Source organism: Euphorbia lathyris, chromosome 6 (genome assembly GCF_963576675.1).
Source record: "Euphorbia lathyris chromosome 6, ddEupLath1.1, whole genome shotgun sequence".
Taxonomy (NCBI): Eukaryota; Viridiplantae; Streptophyta; class Magnoliopsida; order Malpighiales; family Euphorbiaceae; genus Euphorbia; species Euphorbia lathyris.
The window spans coordinates 3,347,544-3,365,479 of record NC_088915.1 but is presented as its reverse complement, the minus strand read 5'-3'; the positions used below and the strand labels follow the sequence as shown (position 1 = coordinate 3,365,479).

At 34.3% G+C, this 17,936-nt stretch overlaps 1 long non-coding RNA gene across 1 annotated transcript; it reads right to left on the bottom strand.

Moving 5' to 3' along the window:
• Positions 1-4,090: 4,090 nt before the first annotated feature.
• LOC136233639 (uncharacterized) lies at positions 4,091-7,331 on the bottom strand. Its single transcript, XR_010690927.1, has 4 exons — positions 7,142-7,331; positions 5,390-5,467; positions 5,157-5,301; positions 4,091-4,742 (listed from the first exon to the last, which is right to left on the bottom strand). It is a non-coding gene; the product is annotated as an uncharacterized lncRNA (long non-coding RNA).
• Positions 7,332-17,936: the final 10,605 nt, after the last annotated feature.

Below are 17,936 nucleotides of genomic sequence, written 5' to 3'. Positions count from 1 at the left end.
TAATTCTTTCTGGTAAATCTTTAGACTTTTCATCTGTTGAATTTTAGGGTTCAATGAGAATTGTGAAGATTATACACCTAATCTATGCTATTGGGAAATATGCTTATCTAATATTAGTTGAATGCTAGGAACAACATCACTATATTCCATGAATTACTGGTAATGAGGTTTGGGGCTTACTAATTGTTTTCTAACTGTCAAAAAAGATTCTCTGTAATTATAAATATAATCATAATTTTTGTGGAATAGTAATAGTCTTCCAATTCAATTGAATTTCTAGTTTGAAAACTTTATTTGTTTATAACCAATTATAATTCAATTTAATTAATTGTCATAGTAAAATTCAATTAATTATTTTGTAAGTGTAAAAAGAAGACTATAATTAAAATGCATAGTCCGTTGGTTCTGGCTGGTCAGGAAAAGATTCACATAGGGACTAATGTTATTTGGAAATTACTTTCTATATGAGCTAGCAGGCGGGCTTTCCAGTGGTAGTTCTGAGAGTCTTATACTCCATCGTTCCACAATACATGTCTTTCTAGAGAATTTTTTTTTGTTCCACAATACATGATATTTTGCTTCAATTTATGCACATTAATTTGCTTTGACCAAATATACCCATATTTTAGTTGACTTTTTGCCTTGGGAATAGATAAAGTTACTAGTAGATGCAATTAATATAAGGGTAACAAAGTCTTTCACTTAAAAGTAATTGCATTTCTTAATTAGTGTGCATTAACCTTAAAAGGCATGTATTTTGGAACAGAGGGAGTACTTGTCATAGAAGCTTCACAAACTCCTTTTATTAGTTCAGGGATGCACAGATAGTCACAAGTCTTCGAAATAGGTACATTGTAAGTATCAATCCATGAAAAACAATAATATAAAGAAGTGATTATAGTTCATGTTCGGATGTGAAAACCACTGGTACCAAAGAAAATGACACTTTCTTAATGCATATTTATAAATAGGAAACATCTAGCAGATAAATACCTATAACTTGAGCAAGCATGTGAGAGTTTTTCTGGAGGTAGTCAAAGGGTCAGATTTGAATCTTACAATACTTCCTCTATCTTTTCTTCAAATTTTCTGAATCCTCAGAAGCTCCTGAACTAAACTCTTTTTCAAATAGATAAGTTTAATATTATCAGGAATAATGACAGCTTGATAGCAAATTCAATTTTGACTGTTGTTCGCTATTTGAAATTAATTGCATTAGTGTTAATGAATATCTCCTTGGCTTTGTTCTTTATTTGTTCAGAAAACTAGCAACAAATAAAGAACAAAGGCAAGAAGATACACATTAACACTAATGCAATTAATTTCAAACAGCCAACAACAGCCAAAATTGAATTTGCTACCAATCTGTCATATTCCTGATAATATTAAACTTATCTGTTCGAAAAAGAGTTTAGTTCAGGAGCTTCTCCGGGATTCATAAACATTTGAAGAAAAGATAGTAGGAAGTACCGTAAGAGTCAAATCTGACCCTTATGACTACCTCCAGAAAAACTCTCACATGCTTGTTCAAGTTATAGTTTTTTTTATTTGCCGGCTGTTTAATATTTATAAATATGCATTAACAAAGTGTCATTTTCTTTGGTACTAGTGGTTTTCACATCCGAACCTGAACTATAATCACTTCTTTATATTACTGTTTTTCCTGGACGTTGGGATAATCACATCCAAATGCAACAAGTCTTGGAAAAAGTTGGGATGTCCTATCATGCGAAAGAGCAGGCTTATCAAAACTCGAGTATCCAACAACAAATGTTTCTTAGCGAGTTCGATCATCAGAATAACATGGCTCATAATTTGCACAAGGCGAAGATGGAGGAGCAACAAAGAAGACATATGGAGACTTCTAGGCTCAAACACGAACTATACATGACGAGAAATCTCTTAGATGGCTATGAAAAAGCTTTGAATGAGACAACTAAAGAATTCACCGAGTATAGAAAGAAATGCCCTTTGCATGAAGAACCAATTTACATGGATACAGGGTCTGGTGGTCCTGTTTTGAGCACGAGTGAACCGGAGAAGTTGCCTTTTAAAGAAGAGATGACACAATGTCACAATGTGCTCCAGCTGAAGAACAAGATATGACAGAATGTACTCCATCCGAAAAACAAGTTACTGAACAATCTATTTAACTGATACAACTTTATGTTTTAAGTGAAATTTGCTGGAAATTTCTTAACTTTGTTTTAAACATTGTTGCTATGCTAATTTTTGTTATTAGACGTTTCTATCATAATTAGTTTGTCTATGATATAACTATGCATGCGATGCTTGAAAGGTAACTTGATTTGTAACTATATGAGATGTTTTTAATTTAAATTCTTTGATCCATCACTGATAAAGATAGTCAATTTAATTCCATTTGACATCTTAATGTATTTCCAATGTTTCCAAGTAAAGAGAGTGAATTTATAGATGAGCATTTCTGAAATTGCATTCTTTTAAGGGCATATATGAAGATTCACTGAAGGGAACACTGAATTTATAGATGTTTGATTTTAGAAATTGCATTCTTTTAAGGGCATATGTGAAGATTCACTGAAGGGAACACTATCTGTTTGCATAACGGTACCAATATATTTTTTACTAGGAAGAACCATCATATGTTTAACTGTACATGGAGCACTGTTTGTATAACTGTATACTTATTTACCCTATTAGTACAAAAGCAATCCAATATATTAGCTACCCGCAACATTGTAAAAATAACTGAACCAAACTTACCAAGAGTTTAATCAGCTTAGTACTGTTCTCCTTCAAGTATAGTATTCTAATGGAATCTAATGTATTATTCCTATGGTCGCATGGCATTTGATAATATGAACATAAAAAAGGTGACTTTACATTTGTGCATACACATTGTTTCAGCCTAATACATTTGTTGCCTCTTTATTTGGCTCAAAACCTTAACTGCTCCCACATTTGTTGCCTCTTTATTTGTTGCCCTTTGCCTCAATTTTTAAAAGTTCCTAATGACCCACATTCATATCTAATTTTATCCAATGCCCTCTATTATTGTTAGAGAAGTAACTAAAAACATTAGTATAATTTTTTGTTGTATAAATGAGAAAGTTGAGTTACAAGATTATATGTTTATATTATTATAACTTTAACCCAAACATTTTAAGAAAAATGCACATATAGCATTTCCAAGTAAGATCAATTTTAGCTCTACCTTATTGAAAATTAGAAAAAACTGAATTAACTAGTATTTGTCAATCACTTAAAATCTTCCAAATATCATCTAATGCAATGATATAAACCTTTTCCTAAAAAAATGAAAAATACCGTGTAACTTTAAAATTTGGGGAAAAAAAAATAATCATAAAATATAACAATATTATTATCTAAAATTTGCCATGACCCTTTTAGATGTAAAATTGCTAATTAAAATTTATATTCGATGTTAATTTTTATTTATTTTTAACAGATAATACAACTAATCAATAAAATATTATTCATATATGAAAAAATTATTATATATATGCACCTATTTTTTGGCGCACCTAGGCGGCCGCTCTATCAATTCTTTAATCTTTACATTTGTTTTTGTAAATGAAAGTCTAAAATTGCCTCTAGTTATATACATAAAAAAATTTATCTTTTAGTTTCAAATTTAATCTAATTAATTTTAAAGAATTTTTGGAACTACATATACACCGAAATTAATATACTTGAAAAAATGTATTATTAATTTTTTCAAATTATAATTATTTTTTAATATAATACCTTTAAACCAATATTAAATATTATTATAAATTTTTTAACATCATATTTTTTTTCTTCATTCATAAAATTTATTTATGTGTTTTTGTTTTTTTTTGTTGCTAACAAACCCACATGGATTTTGATTTTGTCTTAAATTTTTTTGTAGGCACCTATTTTTCTTAACCAATCCAGTTAGCCTTATGGTAAATCTTTGCAATTTTGCTTTGTTGGGTTTTATGTTTTAATGGAAATTCTGAAAACACTGTAATGATTCTTCAAACACTAGCATATTACGTTGTCCTAAGAACTGAATAAATAGAAACAACCTTCAAATTCAGAGATAGCCATGGATTAGACAAGATGATTAAAAAGTGGGCAATATTGATACATTAACTCTAAACTGAAGTACAACCAAAGCATGTAATCTCAACTACTTGGAATATTTATACCTTTGTTCATTCTAAGTGTCTTTATTATTTTGGCAACCTCATCAACATTTGCACATCTTACATTCCCAATATAGTGAATCCATTGTATTTGGTGTTTTTTCTCTTTACCTTCCATTTGATTCTGCCTCTTTTTCCAATGCAGTGCAGTCCCTTCATCTAGCTGTTGCTACTACTGCTTTGAATTACTCTGTTTCTGCTGCTGATGTAAAAATTACTCATGGAGGTGTTCTTTCGCCCAATAGGACAGAGAAATCTATCCAGGATCATTTTTCCAAACAATGGTTGTTCATTTTCTGGCATTTTTTTTTTGCATCTTAACATCAACAACACCCACACCAATTAACTCAGTGAAAAGAGTTGTAACTTCCTTCGTCACTGGAAAACCTCTTGAAAACGCCAAGAACATAGTCTGGTCATCTTCAGAGACGTTTTTGCAAGGATCCCAGTCCCATAATTCACGTGCACCCAAGTCAAAATCCACAGCTCTTGGGACAATGCTCATACTCCCGAACACTCGATGAGGAAAACTGGGAATTACTAGCGCTTCGCTTGAGCTTGACGATCCTAGAACATGTCGCAATATGTCAGTGAAAACTTTTTATGGCGGAACATTTGTAAAGAAACTTCTTTCTCCACTATCCTTGCAGTGAGAGAGATTTATGCTGACATTTCTAAAGGTAATGTGTTTGCATCAAGACTTTTCAGACATAAAACAGCCTCATCTGCAATGGCATTGAGCAAAATATCCTAGAGGGGGATGGGGTTCATAACAATACCCAAGAGTGTTCTAGATATTAAGTACTCTGTTGCTGCTGCTTCTCTAAACAAATTGATCAATATTAATTTTTAGGTACAGCACCATGGTTTTGTAGGATCAATCAACCAAAAATGCATCTAAACAACACAAGATCTCTAGAATGATTTTCTTTAAATAATGCATATTTAAAGAAGAAATTAGTAATTTAAACATAAACTTACTTGCAGTCTCATATCATCCTCGCTGTTAGAAGAGATTGTTTTCGCCGGCAACATTCAGCAATCACTGATAAAATATCCTTTTTTTTGTTCTTGAGAAAGCCTGAAAGATCTTTGCTGTTCTCATGTTTCTTCACCATTGTTTTTCCTGCACATAGTTAAGGTTTTTCAGATTTTTGTGAATCTTTTCCGTTCTTAACAACCCTAGCTATCTATAAAATAATGATTCTTTTTACCTCTTTGATGTTGATTTCGATTTGATTTTATTTGTTGCCTGCCAGATCTGTTGAGCCGCTTTTTGTGGAACGTAAACCCTAATCCACAGCACATAAGATTGGAGATATCAATGTCTAATGCACAACCACATTTACAACATGCATTTATGTAGGTCAGGCCATTTGTATGGGATATTGAATTCATATCAAATAATAGGCATCATACATAAAACAACCTAATTACCCTCTATTCTAATCTAATTACATTAAATAACCTTATAATCTTATACAATTACATTCAATAATCCATATTATTGTTCAATTATATTTAATAATCTCAAAAATCTCATGAACTTTCAAAAGTTCATAATTATTTATATATTTGGCGTGTCTTTCACTTTCTACACCCAAAATATTATCTAAAAAATTCTAACAAGAATTCCTTTCTCTTTCTTCGATGAATCACTAATTATTGTGTATAAGTTTTCCTTAATCGGAATTAATTAAGTATCTAAAAAGCCAGTCAATGTAAGAATTGAATTCCTAATATGGCTCAAATCATCCTTCCATTTCCGGTACAAACGGAGACATTTTTCTTTTCTAGCAAGTTACATTTTTATATACTCCGTTGAACTCTTCTTCCGTAGATTTTCCGCATTCGGTTTCCGTGCAACATAGCACATATATATTCCTCAAAAATACTAATCTCTAAATTCCATCTCTTTACTTGGAAACAATGGAAATAGATTAAGATCTTCAATGGAATTAAATTCATTCGGTGTTGATCAAACAATTAAAAAAGCTGATAATATAGTCATTACAAATGCAATGAATGATTACCCGAAAGTACCAAACCATAATACAGAAGAAGCTTAAAAAAGTACATCGGTTGAATCAATCCGCCTAAAAGTAGGCAACTGAATTGAAGCAAAACAATAATACCAATTGAGAAAATCAGGCACCAACAATTTCCTGATCATTTGTTACAAACAACAAATTAGTATTTTGAGAGAAACATCTAGCATTGTCAAACTAAAATGAACAATAGCTAATGCTTTACTAAATGAACAAACACAGATTTGGACTCTGCAATTTTCTCCATTGCAAATTAAGCTAAAAATAGTTACTCCCAAAGCCGCAATCTCAACTAGTTGAAAATGCAGGAAATTATAGCAAAAATAATTGTCTGCTGAAATTTACATAATATTCAGATCAAGCATTAGCAGCATAGTTTCATCATAGCAAATAACAAACAATCTTGATTTGTATAAAAAAACTTATCATAACACAAGAAGCAGAAACAAACTTGCGGTTTCAATTTCAAGTAATCATATCATCCTCACACATTAGATAGGTTATATAAACAAACACACTAGAGAGCAACATCTGATAACAAAAATGAGCATATCAAGTTTAAAACAAACTTATAGAACACATGAGACAACTTATGTAAGGCACTCACAAACAAACAAATTTGACAATAAATCTATTGAAATCACAATTACAATCCTAAAATTCTCACCTTTTGGCATAATCATTTTTTAAAAACCACTATAGAAAACAAGTAATTAAAGAAAAATTAATAATGATAGATCATTTGTAAACACATATAATAAGCTAGAGTAGTTGAAAAACTCATTATATCTTCAGAATTGCTATTAAAACATGAAACCCAACAAAGAAAAAGTGCAAAGATTTACAATGAAGCAGTAATTTGATTTGTTAATAGTTTCCTGCAAAAAAAATTTATTAAGATAGGATCAAAATACTGACCATCACTTGATGCTCCTCCCTTCTTTCTTGAGGAAGGGTTTTTATAGAATTAAGCTTGATTCTCTTTGGAAATTTACTCGATGACAGAGCAGTTAGAGATCAGATCCTAAAAGCATTGATGAATGCTAACTTTCTAGAGAAGATAAACCCTAATCCTAAGTATTGATTTCTATAGAATTGATTATGCCACTTTCTGGAGAAGATAAACCCTAATCCTAACTGTATCCATGATTGATATATGGGCTATCTACTATTCAGATCTCACACAGGAGATATCTATGAACATTGGGTAACAGTAATTGTTATTCCGCGATTGAGAAGAGTAAAGGTGCAAGTCCAGTTATATAGGTGATGTCATCCCTTCCTCTCAAACTTCACCTACCCACTAAAGTTTTAAAGTTCTAAATTAAACCTTCTATTTTTGTCTAATTATCTTTAATAGCCTCATATTTTTGTCCAATTCTATCTTTATATAATTAATTTCAATAACCTCAAAATTTCAATTGTTCTCTAAATTTTTAAAAGTTCACAAGTATTTACCAATAAGTTATTTTTTTTTTGACATGTGACACATGGTGTCTCTCACTGTAACAGTTTGGGCCAAATATTAGTCTTAAATTTAACCCTAACGTTCTTAATTCTATTGCGATTTAACCTTAACGTATGAAATTATGCAAATTTAACTCTGATAGTAAGATCAATTTGAGTCATACGTTACCGAAAATTAGAAAAAACATGTTTTATTAGTATTTTACTATCACTTTAGTTTATTAATTTATTAGTAACAAAACTATAAAAATTCTGCTAAAATGCTAAAAACTAAATCTGCTACATATAAATTAATCACAATTTTTTTTATCAAATTCTCTTAAATATTTAGAGTGTTATTAATATAGTTATAAGAAAAATAAAAAATATATATAACTGCTTCAATCTAACGACAAACTTGTTTGGAAGATACGATGTGATTATTAAATAACAGTAACCAGTTTTTTTGCATTTTCGACAGAGCTTGGCTAAACTTGGTCTTGCTTGGAAAAATTAGGGTTTTATTTGCATCACTTCATATGTTAGGAGCTAAATATGCACCTTGACTGAAGCGTTATGGTTAAATTTGACGCTTATCCCAATAAAAAAAATATACAAAATTACAAAATAAATATTACATGTTGCAATTATTGAGTTTCTATAGGGATCGTGCCGTGTCAATTTCGAAGTAGTGTCAAAATTATTAAACCGTAATCCAACACAAAAAATTTCATTTCAATCTCGTATTAACCTAATCAGGATGGTATCGATTACGTGTGGTGTTGTCGAGTCATATATAATTTTACTATGGGTCAAAATTATTTTTAGGAAAACCTCAATTTTAATCTTGAGGTTATTGGGAATTTCCATCTCATTTTACAAAAAGGCTTAATTTTAATCATCGCCCTAAAATATTGGTTCAATTTTATCATTTTCTAATAAATTCCGTGGAAACTTTTTATTCGAAATTATTTTGAAAATGATAAAATTAAATTAAATTTTCTATTATCAAAATAAAATTCACAAAAAAGTTTATGAATGTACAAAATTAAGCTGTTTTATAAGATAAGGACAAAATTATTATTTTTTTCAATAACTTTAGAAGGAATTAGCTTTATAAGTACTTAATTGAGAAAATTAATGGATTAAACAAATTAAAATCACATGATAAGCATACTATGTGTGTGGTCGGTTTTTGAAAGGATATTACAATTAAAAAAGTTATTAAAATTTATTAATTATAAGATTAAGTAGATTGATTTGTGTGAAACAAAATCCAGAAATAAGATTTGTTTGGTGCTCGAGAATTCTTCAATTCCACGATAACACCTGCTGGCCCATTCGCCGACTTCTTCAATGATTTGCAACATCGAAGGATTCCTAGACATTTGATGAACCTTTGGAGAGTGGCAATCATCACTTGCCCTTGGCTGATCCGGAAAACTCAGAACCATGCTATTTTTAACGATATCAATCCAAATTACTAAACCCCGGCTATGGCTCTCGGTTCGTGAGACTAGACATTTTGCTGACCCCGGAACCATTCGACAGCGGCCTGCCCCGAACATAATTATCGTTCGCTGGGTCCCCCGCCGGCGGGATGGACCAAAGCCAACACAGATGGATCCGCATCAGGCTCACCAGGTTTGGCAGGTTCAGGAGGCATTTTTCGACACCATAGAGGGTTCCCAAAGGGCTGTTTCGCCTTCCCCATTGGTGAATCCTTTGTGCATATTGCTGAGCTCGGGGCTGTCATTTTCGCAATTGAAATTGCATGGGAAAAAGGGTGGCACCAACTATGGATAGAATCAGACTCCTCTTTTGTGGTAAGCATGTTAAAACAGCATTCTTCGAAGGTCCCGTGGCTGATCCGACAAGCTTGGACGAGATTTTTACACTACTGCGCTAATATGGAGGTAATAATTACACATTTACAGGGAAGGAAACCGCCCGGCTGACTCTTTGGCACGCTTTGGAGCTTCATCCCCGTGATTAACCTGGTGGCACTCTGCCCCTGAATTTTGTCAATCTTTTATTTTTGACGATCTATGTAACGTTGGACATATCTGTTAGAAAAATGGCTTTGAAACTTTGGTGTGTTGAATAAAAATGGGTTTGAAAGTGTGGGGTATATTTGTCTTTAACCACTTTGCTCTCAAGAGCACTTTTACAATCCCACATGGGAAACTTATAACCCTTTGAGTGGGTATATATAGAGTTGGGCTTTAGAAGCCTTTAAATTGTGTTAAGTGGTTTTTAGCAAATATACCACACGCGCGCTCGCTCGTTCGCCCGCCGCTCGCCCGCCAACCAGTTTCCAGCTTTGGAAAAAAACTCGAAGGTTTCTGTGTTAACCTTGGGGAGCGATTGGAGTTACAGATTGCACCTCGGTCTGCCGAAATCGCTTTCAAGGCAGTGGCCTCCGCCACGGCACAATTCGATTTACGATTTCCGTTCTTAATTTCAATTCGGTTTTTCTGTAACCCTCATTTGTTTCCTACAATATCTGTTCTGTTTTATCCTTTCTTTGTACTCTTTTGGATTTTTTAATATAATGGGCTGGGCAGTTTAAGCGGCTAGGGGTGCCAGCCTGGCTGGGATGTCTGGCTTCTTTTTCTGTCCTTGTTCCAACCTTCATTCAAAAAAAGTTATGTATCCCATTGTTTCTAGAAGAATAGTTTGATTGAGTCCCACCTGTTGAGCTACTAGAGTTAAGAAAGAGTGGAGCAAGTGGCAGGAAAAAAAAACATATCCTATCCCTAATTTTCTTCAATCTGGCGACGAAGTTAGAGGGAATCTTAAACTACTCTTAGTTGGCTAAGAATGGAATTTGGGGGCAAATTCAAAATATGAGAAACTATGTAATAAAATACCTTACAGTATTTGCTTAAATTCTACCATCTGGTATGAAGTTGTTGTCTACCATATAATAAAATACTGTTAACCAAGACGGATCCTGAGATTTTGGAGGCGTAGGGGCGAAGCTTCAAACCAGGGCCTAGTAAATAAGTACAAGTAAAAAAATCAATTATGTAAAAAGAAAAATTACTTATAAATGACACCTTTTTATTACTTTTAACAAGGGATCTAATAAAGTTTGAAATAAAAAAATATTTTATTTCATATTAAAAACTTAGTTGCTCATACAAAATATTATCTACGAGCATTTATAAATGCAGAATCACTAAAAATAAGCATACACCAACATTCTCTAATATATTTTTCTCAATAGATAAAATTATTAAACTATTTAATCTTTTTTTGCGATGATGATCTCAAATAGTTTTTCAATAATTTTAACTCTAAAAAATTTCTTTTAGAAGATATATAGTTAAGTGGATTCGAAGCGCAATCGAAACATTTGGGTAATAATCTGCTATTTTGACAAACTCAAGAATTTCAAATGCTGGCAGCAATAATTTTGGCCAAAGATTTGCAAAACTTTCATTTCTAAAAAAGAATCATTTGCATCAACATGTGAAAAATTATTATAGTAATAAATTTATGTGTTCTAACTATTTAGGACTATGACATGTATTTATCATTTTGAGATTTTAATTTCAGTATTTTTTATAAAACATTATATTTGGACCCTTCCCTCCATTGTGCCTAGATATGTGTTGCAAATTATTTAAACCTAGGATTATTTCCTTAACTGTTTTATCTTTTAAGATTTCATTTTTGTATTTTTTTTTCTAAAAATATTATTTTTGGGCTCCTCCATACCCTAGGCCCTGGTTTGTCCAAATGCGATATTTACGTATTATCGTAATGCCTTGAATTAGTATATCCCGTTTCCTATTCGGCGTAGGATTTGGGTTTCGGATTCCTAGTTGGATTAGGATCATGAGTTCCTATTTGGATTGGGATCATGAGTTCCTAGTTGGATTGGGATTGGGATCATGGGTTCCTAGTGGGATTAGGATCATGGGTTCCTAGTGGGATTAGGTTAGATTAGGTATTATAAATACCCCATTATGTAACCTAATCATTGTAATCTGATTTTCGCCTCCTAATAATACTATTCTCCTTCTGCCCGTGGAATAGCCAACACAACGTTGGTGAACCACGTAAATCTGTGTTTTTCGATTGATTGTTTATTTATCTTTCATTAATTCCGCACAACAAACTGGTATCAGAGCTTTCGGTTTCCGGCCGGGGTTTTGTTTTCTGGAGAGAAAGATGTCTGCGATGAACGTGAAAATCGAAAAGTTTACTGGGAGAAATAGTTTCAGTCTATGGCAGATCAAGATGCTGGCTTTGTTAAAACAACAAGGTCTGTGGACGCCGTTGAAGAAGGCAACGGACAGAAGTCACTGTTGAGATGACGATTCTGGAAGAAAAGGCACATTCAACAATTATGTTGTGCCTCGCAGATGACGTCATCACTGAGGTCTCAGGCGAAGAGACTGCTGCCGGTCTGTGGATGAAGTTAGAGAGCTTATACATGACGAAATCTCTAACGAACAAACTTCTTCTGAAACAACGTCTGTTTGGCCTGCGAATGCAGGAAGGTACGCAACTCAGGGATCATTTAGATCAATTGAACACATTATTATTAGAATTACGTAATATTGATGTGAAAATTGAAGATGAAGATGCTGCTTTGATTCTGTTGGTGTCTTTACCGCTTTCATATGAGAATTTTGTTCAATCATTTATTGTTGGTAAAGATTCTATGACTTTGGAAGAAGTTAGGTCATCTCTTCATAGCAGGGAGTTGCGCCATAAGGCGAGCAATACAGGTGCAGATAATCAGGCCTCTAGACTCTTTGCCAGAGGCAGTTTGTTGTGCGGAATTAATGAAAGATAAATAAACAATCAATCGAAAAACACAGATTTATGTGGTTTTCAACTTATAAGCAGGTAGATGGAGGTAGCATTTCAATGGCTAATAGTCATGTTTGCAAAGCAGTTGGAATATGCTCGATCAAGTTGAGGACACATGATGGTAAGTTCTGCACGCTGAACGAAGTCAGGTATGTTCCATTGATGACGAAGAATCTGATATCTCTGAGTCTGTTAGACAGCAGGGGTCTCAGCTGGTCAGGAAAAGATGGAGTTCTACATGTCTAAAAAGGTTCTGATGTGATTCTGAAAGGTGTGAAGCATGGTACTTTGTATTTTCTACAAGGTTCCACTGTTATAGGTTCAGCTAATGCTGCATCGTCAGAGATTGACCAGGAGGATATGACAAAGATATGGCATATGAGACTTGGTCATATGGGCGAAAGAGGGATGCAGATTCTATCAAAGGATGATCTTCTTGATGGCCATAAGGTCAAAAGTCTAGAGCTTTGTGAACACTGTGTCTTTGGGAAACTACATCGCAGCAAGTTTCCCAAAGCTATTCACATAATAAAAGACATACTTGATTACACCCACTCTGATTGTTGGGGTCTATCTCGAGTTGAGTCTTTGGGAGGTCACAGATATTTTATGTCTCTGATTGATGATTATTCAAGGATGACTTGGGTCATCATGATGAAGCATAAAAGTGAAGCTTTCAAGAATTTCAAGCAGTGGAAAGCATTGGTGGAAAACCAAATAGGAAAGAAGATAAAGAGGCTGCGAATTGATAATGGTCTGGAATTTTGTTCGTCTGAGTTTGATCAGTTCTGTAAGGATGAAGGGGTTGCTCGGCATCACACAGTCAGGAATACACCGCAACAGAATGGTGGAGCTGAACGAATGAACCAGACATTACTGGAGAGGGTGAGGTGCATGCTCTCTAACGTTGGGTTAGAAAGAAGATTCTGGGCTGAAGCGGTGAACACAGCATGTTATCTAATTAACCGCGGACCACACACCGGCATACAACTCAAGACGCCTACAGAAATGTGGCCAGGAAAGGTTGTTGATTACTCAAATTTGAAAGCTTTTGGGTGCACAGTTTACTATCATGTTAATGAGGGTAAGCTAGAACCAAGAGCCAATAAGGGAGTGTTCGTAGGCTATGGAGATGGAGTTAAAGGCTTCAGGATCTGGTCTCCATTAGAGAAAAGGGTCATTTTGAGCAGAAATGTAGTCTTTGACGAAAAATTTGTGCTTAGATCCATTGTGAAGCCTACAATTGCAACAGAAACTGATACCATTGATAAATAGGTGGAGTTTCAAGTCATACAGAGTGAGAGTGGCTTGAAGGAACAAGAGTTAGAAGGAGAAGTAGAGCTACCAGAGTCTACACCATCAGTTTCTCAACCATCTGAAGCTACACATCGTAGCTTAGCTCAAGATCGACCAAGGAGGGTTGGAGTTAGGCCACCTAAGAGGTATGAGGACATGGTGGGCTATGCACTACAGGTTGCTGAAGAGGTGGACACTCGTGAACCATCAACTTACCAGGAAGCTGTTTCAGGCGCCGATTCTGAGAAATGGCTTGCTGCTATGGGAGATGAGATGGAGTCCCTTCATAAGAATAAAAGATGGGATTTAGTCATCCCACCTCCAGGGAGAAAGATTATTACTTGCAAGTGGGTTCTCAAGATAAAGGAATGGATATCACCTACAGAGGGAGTCAAGTATAAGGCTAGAGTTGTTGCTAGAGGTTTCAATCAAAGAGAGGGAGTGGATTATAATGAGATATTCTCACCAGTAGTCAGACACACCTCCATTAGAGTGTTGCTAGCTATAGTTACACATCAGGATTTGGAGCTTGAGCAACTTGATGTAAAGACAGCCTTTCTGCATGGAGATTTGGAGGAAGAGATCTACATGACCTAACCAGATGGTTTCCAGATTCCTGGGAAGGATAATTATGTTTGCAAGTTGAAGAAGTCCTTGTATGGACTTAAGCAATCTCCCAGGCAGTGGTATAAGAGGTTTGACAGCTACATGATGCACCTGGGCTACACCAGGAGCCCATATGATTGTCGTGTCTATTACAATAAACTAGAAGATGAGTCTTTTATCTATCTGGTGTTATATGTAGATGACATGTTGATAGCTGCAAGGAAGAAGCACGACATTCAGAAGTTGAAGGGTCTTCTCAGCGCAGAGTTCGAGATGAAGGATTTAGGTGCAGCTCGGAAAATTCTAGGAATAGAGATTTACAAGGACAGAAGCAAAAGGAAACTTTTTCTGTCACAAAAGGGTTATATTCAAAAGATCTTGTCAATATTTGGCATGTCTACCGCAAAGCCCATAAATACTCCTAGTGCTGCAAGTGCACATTTGTCTATTGCTTTTGCACCTAAGTCTGCTGAAGAGAAGGAGTACATGTCTCGAGTTCCCTATGCTAGTGCAGTAAGAAGCTTGATGTATGCAATGGTCTGCACTAGACCTGATCTTGTACAGTCTGTTAGTGTTGTTAGCAGGTTTATGGGTGAACCTGGCAAGGAGCATTGGCAAGCTGTGAAGAGGATCTTTCGGTACGTAAAAGGTACATCTGACGTTGGTCTCATTTATGGAGGTGATACAGAGTGTTTGGTGACAGGTTTTTCAGACTCTGATTATGCTGGAATGTTGACACTAGAAGATCTATGACTGGTTATGTTTTCACTCTTGGCGGTTCAGTTGTCAGTTGGAAAGCTACTTTGCAGCCTACAGTGACTTTGTCTACTACAGAAGTAGAGTATATGGCACTGACTGAAGCTGCTAAGGAGGGGATTTGGCTTAAAGGACTGGTTAGTGATCTTGGTTTACATCATGATCAGGTAACAGTGTATTGTGACAGCTTGAGTGCAATCTGTTTAGCCATGGATCAGGTTCATCATGAGAGGACCAAGCATTGGACGCGAGTTATCATTTTCTGAGACTTGAGAAGAGGGTCAAGGTGAAGAAGGTAGGCACTGCTGACAATCCGGCTGACATGTTTACCAAGCCTGTTCGACAAAGCAAGTTTCAACACTGTTTGGACTTGCTAAACGTCAGAGATTACTAGTTGCCCCGTGGGGGCAACTCTGAGGTAGAGGGAGAAGTATGTTCATCTGGCACTGTCATGGGTGCATCTGTTATGTTTTCAAGAGGATTCAAGTCAAGGTGGAGATTTGTCGTAATGCCTTGAATCAGTATATCCCGTTTCCTATTCGGAGTAGGATTTGGGTTTCGGATTCCTAGTTGGATTAGGATGATGGGTTCATATTTGGATTGGGATCATGAGTTCCTAGTTGGATTGGGATTGGGATCATGGATTCCTAGTGGGATTAGGATCATGGGTTCCTAGTGGGATTAGGTTAGATTGGGTATTATAAATACCCCATTATGTAACCTAATCATTGTAATCTAATTTTTGCCTCCTAATAATACTATTCTCCTTCTGTCCGTGGACTAGCCAACACAATGTTGGTGAACCACCTAAATCTGTGTTTTTCGATTGATTGTTTATTTATCTTTCATTAATTCCGCACAACACGTATATAAAAAATCATCACAACACTCCTTTGTTCTACTCTAATTTAGAGCCAATTGCTGATTTTGTTGTGACGAATGATTAGGAAAGGCGAGTCAAAAGGTGCTTAGAAAATTCAGGTAGCCTCAAAATGCAAATATAGCACATTGGTTGTAAAATTTTGAAACTTTTTTTTTGACAGCCTAAAAAAAATAATCATTTGGAATTGGAAATTGAACATCATTGGGTGCACATGATCACTAGAACAACAAATTTAGAACAACATAAGTTTCATTGCATCAAACTCTAACTTTAAAACACAAAAACCATTCTACCAATCAAGTCAGAACATTGAGCAATGCTTACATAATCTCGTCTCCAACTAGGAGAGTTCGATAAATTTCCGACGAGGAAAATGAAGGAAGAAACCAAGTTTAATTCGGTAGAGTGTTGGTTGAGAGCTTACCTATGATCCTAGAGGTCATGGGTTAGAATCACATGGGGTGGGGTGGGTTGATGGTTTTCCTTTGTCTTTAATGTAATCTTCTTGAGTTGAATGTGGGTTAATCCTAATATAAATAGTCACATCTGCCAATTTTAAGTCTACTATTTTAATGGAATTGCAAATTTAACTCAGGCATACCTTACCGAAATTTTAAAAAGATTGGTTTGACTAAGCAGTTTCATAAATTTGTTTGTTCGTTATTTGTAATCATATTAGCAACATAGTAATATTTTAGACAGTTTGACTAAATTAAAATTGTGATTAACTTATAGTGAAAAATTTAGTTGTTAACATTTTATCAATTTTTTTTTTTTGTATTTGTTCTAGTAACATACTAAATATCTTAGAATAATGGGGTAAGGTTCCAAATTTCCCTTACCGTTTTTGGAAAGTCATATTTACATCGAATGTATGAAATGATGCAATTTTACCATTAAAATTTCCAATCAATATCAATTTTACCTCTATCCAATAGAACTTTGAACTGATTGATTTGACAGTTATTTGTCTATCAAATCGCATCTTCTAAACAAATTTGTTAATAAAATAAAACAGTTGTGTATAGTTTATGACTGTTTTAATAACATAGTACAAAAGTAAGGTTTTTTTTCGTGGGTAACTTGTATTTGTCAAACTTAAATATTGACATTTCAACATGTTGTTTATAACTGTGTTATGAAGAGAATAAATATTTCAGAAATTGTTGACATTTGAAATGTCTGGTGTTAATTAAATAAGGAGTCAAATAACAGTAAATCAATCTTTTTAATTTTTATTTTGTTAAAACATAGATAAAATTTATCTTATTTGAAAACATTAGGAGTAAAATTGTACCATTTCATATGTTATGAGTAAATCTGCAAGGTAGGCCAAGACTATGATGCCTTGGATCTCTTGCAAATTCTTTCATATTTCAAATAAAGTGAACCTATATCCGGATAGGCTTTCCCACACTTCATAAGTCTTGGTTGCATCTTTGCTCTCTAAGCCTATATCCCGTAGGCTTTCCCAAAAATAATAAGGGAAGTTTGCAACTAATTCCTAAAATAATTGATGTTTGGAAAGAGTAAAGTGCATTAAAACCAGTTTTTTAAAGTTCTCGATTAACATATATTATAATTTCTAGGCCAAAACCATACACAGCCCATAAACTTGTCACTTTTGGTCATTTTGTCCCTGAACTAATGGGACGACGTATTTGTCCATTCAACTATTTAAAAGTGGTATTAACAACCTCATGTTTTCATTATAACGGAAACAATCATGACATTTTCTCTTTTTAAATCATCTACATATATACTGTATGATTCTAATACTTCCATTAACACTTATACTAATGCTGAAACTACATCTTGTTTCCGTTATAATGAAAATAGGAGTTTGTTAATACTACTTTTAAATAGTTGAGGGGACAAATAAGTTATCTTGTAAAT